Below are 17203 nucleotides of genomic sequence, written 5' to 3'. Positions count from 1 at the left end.
CTAAGAACTGTTGACTCCTTCCAACATTAAATGGATTAGAGAAGAGAAGGTAACGGAAACATGAAAAAAGAAATAATTTCGCTCTGAGCCCATTAGAGACTATTTGCATAGTGAGGCGGCCGGGCCTTACAGATGGAGCAGTTGTTGTTATTTTGATGTTGTTGTCTTGTCGAGAACTGAGGAGACTTGATTTGCATTTTTCAATGTTTACAGAAAGAGACTGCGGGAAAAAATAAACTGCTTAATTTTTAATTCATTCATTTTTTCCAGCACAGTATTTATGTTGTTGTTCAAGAGTCACTGTTAGAAAGGATTGTAAAATATTCTTTTTTTGAAAATCTGAGATTAAACACAGGTTACAATATTCTACGACTGCCCCGTGCCTCACAGTCCACTTCATCTCAAACAGCATCACACAAAATGATTTCACTGCAAGAGAGTCATGACCTCCATTTGTACATGTGTGTGTGTTTGTCTGCATGTGTGTATTTTACATACAGTGTGCAGTGCTTTCATTTCTAAAGCTCCATTCAGTGGTTAGGTCTGATGAGAGCTGGGTAAACGAATGATTCTCCTCGTCATGTTTTTACCTACGAGAATTCTCTTCCTCACTTTGTCAAAAACAGGATTCAAGCAGAGCTACATGAGGACACTATGTTTGAAAAGCAATTATTATTGAATCATTTAAGATGAATGCACTTTTAGAATTGGCAAACTGGGACACAGGTCACATACAGAACTGAGACGGGGGAAAATAAGTGGATTATCTCACATCACATTTTCTTAGACTGTTGAGATAAAACGTATCATTTCGTTTATAATCCAACACATTTGCTGTGAATATCCTGACACTGGTGGCACTGATCAGATCCTGACTGAGCTCTCACAATTATACAAACATCCCTGCTGATCCTACTTTTCTTTTTCCATAATATAATAAACAAACTACATTTTTTGGTGCTCTTTTAGTCTTCCGGTCACTCAGTATTTACCCACTCACACACTGATCAGCTTCATAGAAGGTGTGAAGACACTCACAAGCGATCAGGGTTTATTATCTTGCCGGTCTTCCCGTCAGTGGATGAGCGGCTCCGGAGCTGCAGCTGCCTCTCAGTGTACACACAGTAGTACACACAGTATTTTATACTGTCAACGTTTCAGTATTTTTCAGTGTATGCTTTTGTGATTCCTCTAGAGCTCATAGTGGAAGTTCAGACACTGAGAGGTCGGGGTTTATATATATATCTATATATATATATATACAGTATATATATATGTAAATCCATCCTGATTAACATAGCTGACATCTCTCAGTATACATTTTGGCTTCTTGTTTCTTGACATTTGCATTGTTACTCATAACCATTCACTTGTATATTGCTGTTTGTTTCTGGATGGAAACACCTGACCTGAGTGCAGTGAAAAAGTTAGGGTGTCATTCTCTGGGATGGCACAAAACCTGGTGGTATTATTGTCTTTTTTCCATCTTCACCCAAGTTTAATAATGAGGGTGCAGTTTTCAACCAATCGCTATCACAGTTGTGAGAAACTAAATGCAAAGAGAGAATCTGGAGAGAATCTGGAGAGAATCAGCGAGTCTGGCAGGATACATCTGTGTTCTATTAGTATTATTATAGTGGGCTTTATGTATACAGTCCAAGGTGTCCAATGTCTCATAATCTGCCCATACTCTGTAATCAGTGAAAATTATTAATAATTAATCTGGGAAATGTAGGAAAACAATTCCAATTTCGAATTAAACAAATAAGATTCAGGTTTTTGGGTACACCAAATTCGAATGAAAAGGACTTCTGAAAGGTACAGATGACGTATGAAGTAAGAATACAATTTGTTTTGATTAATGAATACAAGTATGACACTATGTTATTGTTGCCCGTATATAAACAGGACTTCATCATGTTCAGATATCAAAGTTAATACTTATTGTGCAGACTGACCCGACTCTGCCGGAAAACCATGCTTTAAAACTTTAAAAAACACAAAAAAACGAACGTGAAACTGACTCGGTATCATCATTCCTTAAAGTAAAAATGTACATGTCATGCATCGTGTGTGTGTGTGTGTGTGTGTGTGTGTGTGTGTGTGTGTGTGTGTGTGTGTGTGTGTGTGTGTGTGTGTGAGTGTGTGTGTGTGTGTGTGTGTGTGTGTGTGTGTGTGTGTGTGTGTGTGTGTGTGTGTGTGTGTGTGTGTGCACTGCTGCAACCTGCTGTCTCTGCATATTATGTCTGATTATATAATTTCATGAGGACCGTTCATTTAACCCTTCTTACCGAATGTGGCATTAAAATAGAAGAAATCCCTCAGTGTTAAGCCCTGAGCCTGTTTTTCAGGCCTCAGGCTCGAAAATGACATTCCCAGAACAATTGACTATATCTTCCCTTCTAAAAGGGGTAAATTAATAATCTTTTTTCTCAAAGCAATGATAAACCTGTGAGTTGGATGTAGAACAGTTAGAATCAATATAGAATTTTTTTATTTTAAAGTAAATTCAGATTGAACATAGTAAAAAACTGTAAATTATAGTGTCCGTCCAAAAAGAAAACATTCCTTATAGTGAAAACCACCCTTGAATGATGGGATAGCAGACTAAAAGCTTATATAATAAGCATATAATAAGTACCCTGTATCAAGATTGATGCAAAATAAGGGACATTTGAGAGATTTAGAAGAAAAAAAACACTTCTGGGGTAATTTGGGTGGATTTTCCATATCTCTGGCCCCCCTCGGTCGATTTTGATGATTGACACCTCTTTTGAACCGTTAGAGCCAATAGAATCGAGGGGATGTTCCTAAAATCCATCTAAACATTACCCATTGGTGAATAAGTGATGCGTAGCCAGAATGCCCCGGAACCGGAAGCTGTCATACACTCTGGTAGCTCTCGTAGCAGCTAATATGAAATCTCCGTTATTGACATAAATATGAAGATGGATTATCAGTAATCATTTCAGACACATTGGATTAACCTATGGATTAACCTTCAGCAGCGTTTTTATCGTTTTAATGCCATTGAACACAACTTTTGATCAGAAACAGCAAAAGGTAAGACAAATTGGCCGTTTTTGCTACCTAAAGCTACGTTGTGTGATGTCTGGTTTTGCTTCCCATGTCGTAAGTTCTGATCGGGCAGTTTTGATACTTATATGTCTGGAATCTTTGGAAACTCAGCTTGCTAAGCGATATCTTGTTTGTGCAGATCCGATAAGTAATAAGGGTATTTTACCGTGAGTTCTGTGCTAAGTGCGTTAGAATTATATCGCTCAGGGCTAATTCAGAGCCTTTGTTATTACCCTTTTGTTTCGTTTAGCTAAAAATGGTTAATATTGTCTGAAAGCTTAGTTTCTTCCCATTAAGTGGGTATGACACATTCATAGTTTGTTAAATGTACCGGGGGCATGGGGCTTAACTGGTTTTAAAGGTCCCATGTCATGGCCATTTCTACTGATCATAATTCCATTGTTGAGGTATACTAAAAATAGATTCATATTGTGCAATGTTCCAAACTCACATTGGTTTCTCATACAGCATCTCTGTATAGTATGTGTATTCACTCTGTCCTAAACGGCTTGTTGGAGCTCCTGCCCCCCCCTCCCTGTGAGCCCAGTGGCCGTTTGCGAGACAGCGAGACACAGCCCGAAACACACACACACCCGCAGACTGGCTGGGAGTTTGTGTGTATGCTCAGGCTGAGTTCCGTGGTGTCTCGCTGTCTCGCCGACCCCACACCAGTGAGCCAGCTCACAGTGTCGGCGTTCTGGGGCAGCATAGACAGGTCTTTTCTGTGTTAGAGTTTTACTCGCTACAGGGTCTACTTTGAGGGTTTGTGACTCTGCAGACCGTTTACATGCAGAAAAAGCTACATAACACAAGGGGACGGGTAATAACCAGAAAAGCATGACATGGGAGCTTTAAACTAAGCATCTGTGCCGGAGATGAGGGTGATGGCAGCTGACAGCCTTCCGGGAAGTGCAATCATAAAAAAAAATCTGTTTTCACAAGCAGCTTTTCCTCAGTCTGCTGGAGCAAACTGTGCTCAATGTTCTCACGGCTGCAGGGACGAGAGCTCCTCGTAAAGGTAGGAAGATTTTCTACTTAAAAATATCACTTCACAATCCGTTCAAACAGAAGTTTAACAAGGAGGTGGTGAGTGGGTGGTGGAGGGAGAGGTCTGGAGAATTGCAGTCTTTACACTTTGTAAGCAAAACATGAATTATGAAAAACAGACCTTAACTTCCCCTGCAGTGCATAATTGCATAAATAAAATGGGTGTTCATAAAACCCTGGCAGCACAGACATGGTAATTATCTCTGCAATTGTGTGAGGAGTTTGAGGACGTGACCACAAAACACACTCAGATATCTGCTCAGATTTTACATCTTTATAGGTCTGCTCGCGTGTGCATGAACAAGAATAAAAAGTGTGTGTGTGTGCGTGTGCGTGTGCGTGTGTGTGTGTGTGTGTGCGTGTGCGTGTGCGTGTGCGTGTGCGTGTGTGTGTGTGTGTGTGTGTGTGTGTTGTGTGTGTAGCCCTCACTCCAGGAAATCAATCAGGTCAACCTAACATATGGATGCCTTGGTCGAGCCTGGCTGAAACTGCATATCACTGTGAGGACAAAACATACTGTAGTTCCGGTTATACATTTCTCAGTGTTGTAAAAAAGAAATTGGCCGCTTGCTCCACGTTAATGTGTGATGTGAATTTGATCCAGTTCTTACAAGGAGACGAAGAGCGTCACAACTCATAACTGAAAACCTGCTCCGTGGCAATAGATGATTATCTTATTATTTTCCTAGAAATTCTTATTCTAAGGACAATAAACTGTGTATTATTGATTTTCCAGGGCAGGGAGGCTTCCACAGCTTCACATCATTTCATTGTTTTGTCTCAGAATTGGTTGAATGCTGTCACAGCGGCCTGTTTGTCTGCTGGTTTATACGAGCATCATGGCAGCCATCATCCTTCACATTTTATTATAGAAAATGAAAACATTTATAGTTAATGTAAGTTAATTGTTAGATTTTCTAGGGTTTTTTACTTTATCTTCTCTGATATCACTGATTTTCAATATTTTCTCTAAATCTCAACCAGGTTTTGTAATCAACATGATGGCAGGATTATTCTTCTGTCATTTCCAATGTCAAGAATGCCATACATTCCACTTCAGCTTCTGAAAAGTGAGGATTCATTTAGTTATAAGATTTAAATAAGCCTATGGAAATCTGAATTACATTTTTTACTTTTTCTGACATTTGATAACCAGAAAAAAAGGAAGAAAAAAACAATAATCAAGAACATCAAACATTTTTTTAAATAATCTATAATAATGAAAGAAGTCATTTGAAGTTGTATCTTAAAACTGATATTACTTGTGTAACCTGTATATCTTCCTCTGTAACAAACAGCTGTATCAAATGAGTGAGCCACACTGTGGCACTGGCTGACATATTCCTCCATTACCATGAACAGATTTAGGCCCAATTCCAAACCACACCCTACCCACTCCCACTCCGTTTAGTGAACTCCGTGTCTATGGGATTAGTTTTGTTTCATAAAGATAAAGCAACACTTTCTCAGAATCAAGCAAAACTAAGAGTTTAAGAGAAAAAAAAACTGAGTCAAGAAAAATTAATTTAATTTAAAAAATAAAACTATAAGTTGCAAACAAATCATTTGTGTAATCATGTAAACTATAACTCTTTTTTCTTTGTTTTAACATATATTTTTGTTTGCGGTTCTCTTTGCTTCTTTCTCAATGATCAGACTTTTGCTCTCGCTGCAGCTCTCTCGTTTGCGCTCCCTCATTTTTGTTTTCGATTCTGACACAAACCTCCCAGGTGGGCGGGACTTTCAGGGGTGCGTCCCCATTGGCTACTCAGTTTTTGAGTGACAGCCCAGTCCTCCAGCGATTGTACAGTGCAGGCAGCTGCAGTGCGGTAGCTGAGATAGAACCATAGAACACCCCCAGAAGAACCAACATTTCAATTATTATAATACTACAAGTGAAAATATATGTAAGTATTGATCATTTGTGTTGTTTGTGCTGTACTATACGGTCTGTTTCTTTATTGTGTTAAGTGAGAAGTAAAGCTGTGCTATGAAAGTTAGCTTTTGCTACCTTTAGATCCATAACAATGCAAGCTAATTAGCCTAACAGTTAGCTACATAGCTAGCAGTGAGTGAGCGTTCAGACACCGGCGCACACACTCAAACGGACTCGTGTGCCTGACTCTACCAACAGGCTTTCATGATTCTGTTTAGATAAGTATAAGCCAGGGGTCGGCAACCTTTTTGATATGAAGTGCCATTACAAAAAAAAATGTTATCAGCGTGCCGACGATCGTGAATTATCAACGGGGGGGGGGGGGGGGGGTGAGGAGCTTGACGCTCGTGAACTGTCAACAGGAGGGTGGGAGGAGCCTCGCTGCGGGGAAGCAGTGTGTGGACCTGTAAGCGCAACACATTTAAATAATTGGTTTAAATGGCATAATAAGGACGATCGTCCGTTCTGTGATTCTCCAGAACACACGTTATGATATTAGGGTCGCTGTGCCTTTAAGAGAGAGAGAGAGGGGTGTGGCGTGTGCATGTGTGTGTATGGATGGTAGAGCGAGAGTGAGCGAGCGTGTGTATTTTTCTGGAAGTGAAACGAGGCAGCAGAAAAACAGAGGTCTGTGATGTATTTTGTGAAACAGAAGAACAGCTAAATAAATGTAACGGCCTCCCAAGAAGAGCTCGCCTCTCTCCAGTCATTTCAGCTAAAGTGGGTTATTGAACCTGAAGCTTGTTGCTTCTGCCCTGGGAGCCGACAGAGAGTCATCCCCCCTGTTTCCTCGACTACGGTCTGGGAGCCGACAGGAAAGTTCAACACACAGATGGCCAGTCCGCCCCTTTGTAGCATATTATATCGATGAGCAGATCGCCACTGGGCTTTCAACTAAAGACACAGCCACGCAAAAACTGCGGCATTTTTACAGCTCCTTATGGGTACTGCAATTTGTGAAGTGCTTACCTCTGTGGTGAAACGATCAGCCCTGCACCACGGAGGAGAGCGGCAGAAAGTCACCTGGAGTTAAACAGAGCGGGGCTGCGCTGCGTGCATGGCTTCCTTCTGCAGGTAACGGGGAGACGCGCCCTGGCGGCGGTCTCGTTCAGGATCCGAAAATACAATTTAAATATTTTGCACACTTATTCCACTAATTCCTAGTGTGCCACTGGTTACGGTGCCGCGTGCCATTGGTGGCACGCGTGCCCTGGTATAAGCCATGATATCTTATTTTATTAACACGCTAATTTGATATGAAAATCAATGGAGGCTGAGTTTACTTCTTCTCTTTGTAGGAAAACCGTCCATGAGTTTTATTTGTTAACTTAATATTTTTCATTTTCAAAGTTGGAATAAAGTATAAACTACCCAACACAAGTATAATGCACAGCAATCCATAAGATAAGTCCGATATGTTCATGAAAACCCCCCAGGAGGCACCAACACTAACGTGGCCGAGTGGACTCCGGAGTTTGCTGCCTGAGTTGCGCTGTATGATCTGTGGTGTAGTGGGCTGTCGCTCAAACTGAGTAGCCAATGGGGACGCACCCCTGAAAGTCCCGCCCACCTGGGACGTTTGTGTCAGAATCGAAAACAAAAAATGAGGGAGCGCAAACGAGAGAGCTGCAGCGAGAGCAAAAGTCTGATCATTGAGAAAGAAGCAAAGAGAACTGCAAACAAAAAGATATGTTAAAACAAAGAAAAAATACTCATAGTTTACATTATTACACAAATGATTTGTTTGCAACTTATAGTTTTATTTTTTAAATAAAATTTATTTTGCTTGACTCAGTTTTTTTTCTCTCTTAAACTCTTAGTTTTGCTTTATTCTGAGAAAGTGTTGCTTTATCTTTATGAAACAAAACTAATCCCATACATGTCGGAGTGACACTCGCAGCTAAGCGAGGCTCCCTCCTGTCCAACACACTCTCACTCCATAAATGTCCAGGAGCGACGCTTGGTCAGGGTCCCGAGGCGTGCAGTTGGGACGCGCCGAGGCTCCTTCAGCTTCATAAACAGACGCAAATAGCTTTCAACTGATTGCAATGTATTCCCATCTGCGGCGGGATTTGACGCTCATGGAAGCACGGCATTCGTTTGTGTCGGCGGCATTTAAAGGCAATGTGAGCGTCCATTCCCATTGGATAACGGAGAATTGTACACCCAGAAGTAAGTATTCCCCTTACTGTCGATTGATTTGACAGTGATATCTGCACTACTCATCAACTCAAAAACACCAGATTATCCTTGTTAGTTACACAACATTGATTGGTTTAAATTGTGTGCAATGCTTTTGTATTTTTCCCCTTCGATTCGGAGAAACAAATATTTTTTCGGAGTTTAGGATGGCAGAAGACACTACACTACCCAGAATCCTCAGCTATCGTTTAGGACTACACCATGTGCTCTGTTTGACAAACCCCGTGATTAGTTCTCAAGCTCTGTGATTGGATGTTGGAGTGGCAGTGCGGCGTCAAACAGCACTTTGAAATGAAACCCATCGACGGCACACTATCCAAATCAAGACTCGAACGTGTCCTACCCCCCCCCTTAGGTCACAGGCTCCTCCAACAGTGCAACACAATAAAACAGATACACAGAAAAAACAAATAATTTCTAAGTAGCAGCCAGATGAATGTTATGGATGTTGTTTCAAAGTTCAGGTGTTTAATAGTCTTCTGGCCTGTGGGATGAAGCTGTCCCTGAGTCTGGTGGTTTTAGTCCGGATGCTGCGGTACCGCCTGCCAGGCGGCAGCAGACAGAACAGTTTGTGGCTGGGGTGATGGGGGTCTTTTATAATCCTGAGGGCTTTCTTTAAGGTTAACCTGGTATTTTTACTACATTTATTTTAGTTACTTTACAGATTCTGATTAATGATGTGAAATATACAACCCTTAAATCAGACTTTAGTTACACCTGAGTAAAATTCAGTGAAGGTGATTGTCAAGTGCAAACAATCAGGCGAGATATTTGATAGTTGGTGCTTGAGAAGACAAAAAATGTATCTGCAGATCCCTAGAAAGCATATTCATTACTCGTTATTCTCTAATCGTTCATTAAAGACTGTATATAATGGCTATTTTGCACATCCCTTTCAAGATTTCAAGATTTTCTAAGATTTATTGAAATATCATACACACAACTAGGTGTAGTTATGCAATGATGACAAACTTGGGTCATAGGTTCCTCAACAAGAGATCTATCAATATGTGTGTACCTCCACCATTAAACTGTCATATTCTGCACATTTCAAGGTTCAAGGTTCAAGGTTCTTTATTGTCAATCTGACATAGCTACAGAGTAATTATGCAGTTGAAAATCTTATGTCACAGGCTTCTCCAACAATGCAACATAATAACATAACATAATAACAATAAGAGCATGAGCAATACAAAAATAATAATAGTTATAAAAATGAAATAAAGTTATGATGTGGAATAGTGCAGTATGAGTCTATATACAAGTTATTGGAATGATATATATATATTAGGTATTAGATACATACTACTGAGTAGCAGTTGAATGTTTGAAGTTGTTTCAACAGTTCAATTTTTTAACAGTCTCACTGCCCGCGGGAAGAAACTGTCTCCGAATCTTCTTGTCCTTGCCAGGATGCTGCGGTAACGTCTGCCAGACGGCAACAGAAAGAACAGTTTGTGGCTGGGGTGATGGGGGTCTTTGATAATCCGTAGTGATTTCTTCCTGAGCCGCTGGGAGTAAAGGTCCTCCATGGATGGCAGCTCCGTCCTGGTGATGTGCTGTGCAGTTTTCACCACCCTCTGTAAAGCCTTACGATCGAGGTTGGTGCAGCTGCCGTACCAGGCCGTCATGCTGCCAGTGAGGATACTCTCTATCGTGCACCTGTAGAAGTTGCAGAGTATCCTGGAATCCATTTTGAACCTCCTCAACCTGCGGAGGAAGAAGAGCCGCTGTCGAGCTTTCTTGGTGATGGTGGTGGTGTGAAGAGACCATGTCAGGTCCTCAGTGATGTGGACCCCAAGGAACCTGAAGCTTTTGACTCTCTCCACCGTAGTCCCATTGATGGCGATGGGGGCGTGTCCCTCTCCCTGCTGCTTCCTGTAGTCCACAATCAGCTCCTTTGTTTTGCTGATGTTGAGATGGAGGTTGTTATCCTGGCACCAAGATGTCAGGTTTTCGACCTCCTCTCTGTACGCCGTCTCGTCATCGTCTGTGATCTGGCCGATGACGGTCGTGTCATCAGCAAACTTCACGATGGTGTTGGAGCTGTGTGTGGCCACGCAGTCGTGGGTGAACAGGGAGTAGAGGAGAAGGCTGAGCACGCAGCCTTGAGGGGCACCGGTGTTGAGAATCAGGGTGGAGGATGTGATATTTCCCACCCGCACTGCCTGGGGTCTGCCCGTCAGGAAGTTCAGGATCCAGTCACAGAGGGCGCTGTTGAGCCCGAGGTCTCTGAGCTTGATGGCCAGCTTGGAGGGCACAATGGTGTTGAATGCTGAACTGTAGTCAATGAACAGCATTCTCACATATATGTTCCTGTTCTTCGGGTCCAGGTGTGAGAGGGCAGTGTGGAGGGTGAGGGCTATGGCGTTGTCTGTGGACCTGTTTGCTCTGTAGGCAAACTGCAGGGGGTCCAGAGATTCAGGGAGGGAGGAGGTGATGAATAATTTGACTAACCGCTCAAAGCACTTCATTATGATGGAGGTGAGTGCTACTGGGCGGTAGTCGTTGGGGCAGGTGATGATTGTCTTTTTGGGGACAGGAATGATGGTGGAGTGTTTAAGACATATGGGGACTACAGACTGCAGCAGGGACCTGTTGAAGATGTCTGTGAACACCTCTGCCAGCTGAACTGCACACACCCTGAGAACACGGCCAGGGATGCCATCAGGTCCAGGAGCCTTGTGTGGGTTAACCCTTTTAAAGGATTTACACACATCTGCCCTATTTAAAACAAAAGGGCAGTGTAGCTCCTGGTCCCTCTGTACCTCCACAGCCTGGCTGCTCTCAAAGCGTGCAAAAAAACTGTTTAGCTCATCTGGGAGAGATGCGCACGCAGACACTCCCGCAGTACCCCCCGCTGCTCCTTTGTAGTCAGTCATTGTCCTTAGTCCCGCCCACATATTCCTAGTGTTACAGCCTTTGAAGTCAGATTCCACCTTGTCTTTGTACTGTCTCTTTGCATTTTGAATTGCTCTCCGGAGATCATACCTAGACTTCCTGTACTCCTCCAAATCTCCCGCTGTGTGCGCGAGAGTGCGCGCTTTCAGTTTGCCGCGCACCTCACCGTTTACCCAGGGCTTTTGATTTGGGAATGTCCGTACAGAAACCTTCGGTACCACGTCATCGATGCATTTCCCAATGTAGCAGATGACAGTGTCCGTGTGTGTGTTGATGTTATTGTCCTCAAACACACTCCAATCCGTAGATGCAAAGCAATCCTGCAGTGCTGAATCTGACTCCTCGCTCCATCGTTGTACTGTCCTTGTTATCGGTCTGTCCCTTTTAAGTTTCTGCTTGTACGCAGGCAACAACAGTAGTGAGATATGGTCTGATTTGCCGAAGGGAGGGCGAGGGAGAGCCTTATATCCATTCCGGAAAGGGGAATAAACATGGTCCAGTATGTTTCCCCCGCGTGTCGGGAAGTTGATGTGTTGGTAATATTTTGGCAAAACCTTCTTCATGTTGGCGGTGTTGAAATCTCCGGCCACAACGAACGCCGCATCTGGCCGTGAAGTCTCGGTTTTATCAATAAACCCAAACAGCTGATCGAGTGCCGTGTTGTTGTCGGCGAGTGGCTGCGGCGGGATATACACTGCTGTTATCACAACAGATGTGAATTCCCTCGGCAGATGGAAGGCCCGACATGAGATCATGAGGTGCTCTAGCTGTGCGGAACAGTCCGATGAAATAATCTTCACATCTGAGCACCAGTTGTTGTTAGTCATTACACACACACCGCCTCCCTTACTTTTCCCCGAGTTAGCAGTCCGGTCCTGACGAAAAATAGAGAATCCGTCAGGGACAATAGCGGAGTCCGGGATAGCGGGGTTGAGCCAAGTCTCAGTGAGAATTAACACGTTACAGTTCTTAATGTCCCGTTGAAAAGCAATCCGGCTTCTGAGTTCATCTAGCTTATTTTCAATGGATTGAACATTAGCCAGAAGAATACTCGGAAGAGGGGGCCGATTTTCTCGTTTTCTCAGTCTGACCAGCAACCCGGCCCGGCATCCCCGCTTTGTCTTCTTCTTGCGTCTCTCAGGTAGAACAGCAACAGGTAGCCATGGTGAATCTCCATTGTTTGTCGGAGGGTTAATATTGTCCACGAAGTTTCGCAATTGGAAAAGTTCCTCTCTGCTATATTGTATGGCAGAGTAGGTGCGGTCGGCTAGCATGTTGCGAACCATGTTAAAAGTAAAACGGCAAAAGTAAAAGAAATATGTACAAAATACGAAAATGGGCAAAGTTGGAGAGGAGCACAAAGACGATGCGGCCATCTTCACCGGCGCATCACATCTACATACACATCTACATACACATCTACATTTCTTATTCTATCTACATACATCTTATAAGAGTATAATAAATATGTATAATATCGGTTAAAATAAGTGCTTCAACATAGTTAACATTGCAGGAAAGTTGATTGTCAAGTCCCAAAACAAACCATGCAATATATTAAACGTTAAGTACTTTGTCAGGCTTAATATAGATACCCCCAAAGCTTTTTGCTTACATGTATTTAAAAGAAGACCTTAACCTAAAGTATTATTTCATGTTTAAATAAAGCCTAATTAGTTTGTCTGTTTTGCACATCCTCCTATTAATATCTTTGTACATCCGGCACTAAACTGTTTTATTCTAGATACCATTTACAGTATCTTCTTGATATTTTCTATTCTATATTTCTATCATTGACCTTCTACTTTCCTCCTATTTTGTATATACTCTTAATATTTAAATGTTTTCATAAAATATAACACATTCAAAAGTGCTTTACAAAAATGAAAGACATTAAGAAAAAGGCATTTTAAACAGTCATTAAAAAGCAACACAATCTACCTGCATTGCAATGACTCTAAACATGTAATAACGTGCTTTAACCAGTAGGAGGTGCGGGTTAAAAAGCTGTCAAGTTTACAGTGTTAACAAAATAAAATATACTGCTGTTTCTGGTTTAGTTTACGACGGATATATTCTGTTATTGTTTTGATATTTGTAACACAAAAGCGATGTAAAAAACCCACAGCAACACAGAAAAGATGGTCTTAACATGACCCAGCGGTCTAGTAGTTAATAAAAAACAATAATGTCAAAACAAAATATTACTACTAACTTTATTGTGAAATTAAAACCGAACGGTAAAAGAATAGTTTCCGGTCTATTCTGAGGCCCGATCTCTGTAGATAAATAAAGAACTACGACAGATGTGTAATATTTAATGCAGCCGAACCATTTATTACAATGCATTCATGTGATGACTTTCAAAGAGTAAAGCAAGCACTGCTGAATAAAGTATGATTTGATCTTTTACGAAACGTTTTTTTTCCATATGGAATGCAGTTGGAGGTCAACCAATCACAGAGCTTGAGAACTAATCACGGGGTTTGTCAAACAGAGCACATGGTGTAGTCCTAAATGATAGCTGGGGATTCTGGGTAGTGTAGTGTCTTCTGCCATCCTAAACTCCGAACAAATATTTGTTTCTCCGAATCGAAGGGGAACAATACAAAAGCATTGCACACAATTTAAACCAATCAATATTGTGTAATTAACAAGGATAATCTGGTGTTTTTGAGTTGATGAGTAGTGGAGATATCACTGTCAAATCAATCGACAGTAAGGGGAATACTTACTTCCGGGTGTACAATTCTCCGTTATCCAATGGGAATGGACGCTCACATTGCCTTTAACAGCCGCCGACACAAACGAATGCCGTGCTTCCATGAGCGTCAAATCCCGCCGCAGATGGGAATACATTGCAATCAGTTGAAAGCTATTTGCGTCCCTTTATGAAGCTGAAGGAGCCTAGGAGTGTCCCAACTGCACGCCTCGGGACCATGACCAAGCGTCGCTCCTGGACGTTTATGGAGAGAGAGTGTGTTGTCCTGTCAGATGGAGGGAGTAAATACAGCAGCAAGCTTTGGGACAAACTCCCCTCTCTCCGGCAGAAACAGGAAATGCCGTAACTGTATGTAACAACGCTTTCAAATCAGCATCTCTTAGACTAAAAATGAATAACTAAAATAAAACTCCAAACATCTTTAATCGTGTCCTTGCGATCTTGTTATAACAACAAAGTGCACGTTACTGATGCAATATGGTTGAGACCATTCGGGCTTATTCTAGAGGGGTGCAAGGAATAGTCCAAGTAGTGGGGGAGTTTTATACAATATGTTTAAAACATAAAGATAAAAAGGTTTAAAAAAGTTATTGTTTAATGTTTTAAGGAGGTGACGCTACTCAGCCAATCAAATCGGTGCAGTCAGTGAGTCAGCGGTAGATTCAAACACACATACAGAGACGAGACAAGAGGAGAGAAACAGTCTTCATTTTATCTTACTGGACCTCTTTGAAATACAATTGAATACCCCTGCATTATAGCAACAACAACAATAACAATAAGTTCCTCGCCCTAATAATGATAATAATAGCAATAATAATTGGGAGGGGGGGCGCGGCTGTTCTTATGTTCTCTGAGGGGAGGCTCACCTTCCCACACTTTGAAAATCCCTGCTCTAGATGATAGGAAAGGAGGTTTCAAACTTCCTTTATAACCTCCTTTAGCTTAGGAACCACTGGACCTCCCTCACTGAAAGGAGAGGAGAAAATGCTGCCCCACAATGCCTTGCAGCCGCAGCATTTGCCGTCACACAACAGTCGGCCGTTCACGGAAACAACCGATTATGACAGAGAAATGATATCATGAAAGTTACGGTGCTTATTAAGCATTTTAAAACGTATGTGGTAAGTTGTAGAGATGGGCGAGTCCTGATTCATCCGGATCATTAACCCGGATCCTAGAAATGAGCTGGTCGTGACGAGTCTCCCCTCTCCATTAACCCGAGTCCTTGAGTCCCACACTTGGTGTGACGCAAGGGCGCCGGAAGCGGGGGGGGCCAGGGGGCCATTGGCCCCCCCACTTTTCAGCCCTGCCCCACATTTTCGCAGCGGCGGATGCCGTGGAACACTGTACAAATCCCGTTTCAATAATTCCCCTCTACTCTAAAGTCGCATCTAAAACGCGATCTGATATAGCTGTGTATATTTTGTTATGTTTGATTGTTATATTCAATCTCATTAGCTACAGGCATTTTTTAAGCTTGTAAAGCTCTCACTCGCCACTCTGCTGTTCCACAGTGCCGCTTCCCCTCCCTCTGCTGAAATTATGAATGTAAGGCGTATAGTAATCATAGATAACACGGCAGGGTCCGTTACAGTTTGTTTTTATCTGATTTCAAATAAACAAAGTCTTGGCTTTCAGAATATTAAACTTGTTTCGGCAAATTCAGATGATAAATACAACTTTGAAGCTTGTAACGGCATAATTACAAACAACGGAGTAACTTTACGTCACTGCAGGCATAACAGCCGGTGTTTCTCGTGAGTGTTTTCCCCGGGAAACAAACACAATACACACAAACGCAAAAATACACAAACACACACACGTATACACACACACACTCGCGGGCTTCCCCTATCTTCCCTTCGTACTATTTTGATCATTTGCTCCGCTAATAATCAATCAGATCGATCCAGAGAAGAGGAAACTTTAAAGGCCTTTTTCTCAAAATGATGACTCTGTAACAGTCATTATATAATGTGACATATTTTGCTTAATATTTGGAGTAGCCGACAACAACAATCCTGATATCATTAGAAAGTTATGAATCTCCTCTTTCCAGCAGTGTATACAACTCAAAATGTGTCTTCGGGTCAATGCGACTGATTTCGATGGAGCAGGTCACTTTGCATTAGGTAAAATAAAGCAGGCAGACATAACAGGAAGAATATGTACATTTTAACCCAATCAAATAGGACATTGTCACACCATTCAAATGTATCCATGTAAATTACAACCAATAAAAAAGCTTAGATGTGTTTATTCGTTACGTTGTTTACTTTATTTGTTACGTTGTTCTGTGTGTGTCAGCCGTTAACCTAGATAGAAAAAATATATACACTTGCAAACACGTGAGAAGAACCAGCGCAGAAGAAAACTAAATACAGTCAATCTAAACTTAAATTAACAACTGGAAGGTCACATCCCTGACATCCACGTCTCCGGAGCCTGGACCTTCATCAATCATAGAACCAGCGAAGCCAGATGAACCCAAAAGCAGCAGCTCTGTGGCAGAGACTGTCAAAACCACCGCCACCGCCGTCGTTGAACCGAAACAGGCTGGTTCCGACTGCATGGAGGTTTGTTGTCGGGACATTGAGACGGGTAAAGCTGCAGCTAACTGACCACTAGATTATTTGGGCAAAGAGAAAGGTACTTCAACGCAGAATGGTACAAAAACAGAGAGTGGTTAATTCTTTGCAAAACCACTAAACGGGCCTTCTGTGAAATATGCAGATTTGCTGCTGTCAAACGGCTTGTAACTTTCTCAAAATGTGGAGATGATAGCTTTGTTAATATCGGAGTTAATAACTGGAAAAAGTGCCCAAGCCTCCTGGACAGCCACGAAAAGTCTAATTTCCACAGAGAGTGTATTAAAAAAAAGTGCGCTTTCTTCAGTCAAACACCAGTCAACATACAGCTTCTCAAACAACAGCGTATTGAGCAGGAAAAAAGAAGAGATGGAATGATGGAGCAACTGCGCTGTCTGCAGTTTCTAACCCGACAGGGCCTAGCAATCAGGGGGCATAATCAGGGCGGATAAGGAGAGCAATTTCCAAAAGAACTCGTAGCTGAGAAAAACCCCACTCTGAAAAGCTTCATGCTCACCGGGAAATATGCATCATGAGACAATTAATGAACTTATAAATCTAATGTATCGGGAGTCTCTCACCACTATATTAACTGAAATTTAAAAGCAATGCAAAACATGCAGTTATTGTGCTTCCAGCAAACATCCACTGATAAACTGCGATGTTAACAACCTCATGATAACCTCATATTTTTTTAACTGAGGATCTACCTGTGTTTAGTCTAGA

The sequence above is a fragment of the Trematomus bernacchii genome, unplaced genomic scaffold (genome assembly GCF_902827165.1).
Source record: "Trematomus bernacchii unplaced genomic scaffold, fTreBer1.1, whole genome shotgun sequence".
NCBI classification, from domain to species: domain Eukaryota; kingdom Metazoa; phylum Chordata; class Actinopteri; order Perciformes; family Nototheniidae; genus Trematomus; species Trematomus bernacchii.
This window is presented reverse-complemented; position numbering follows the sequence as displayed.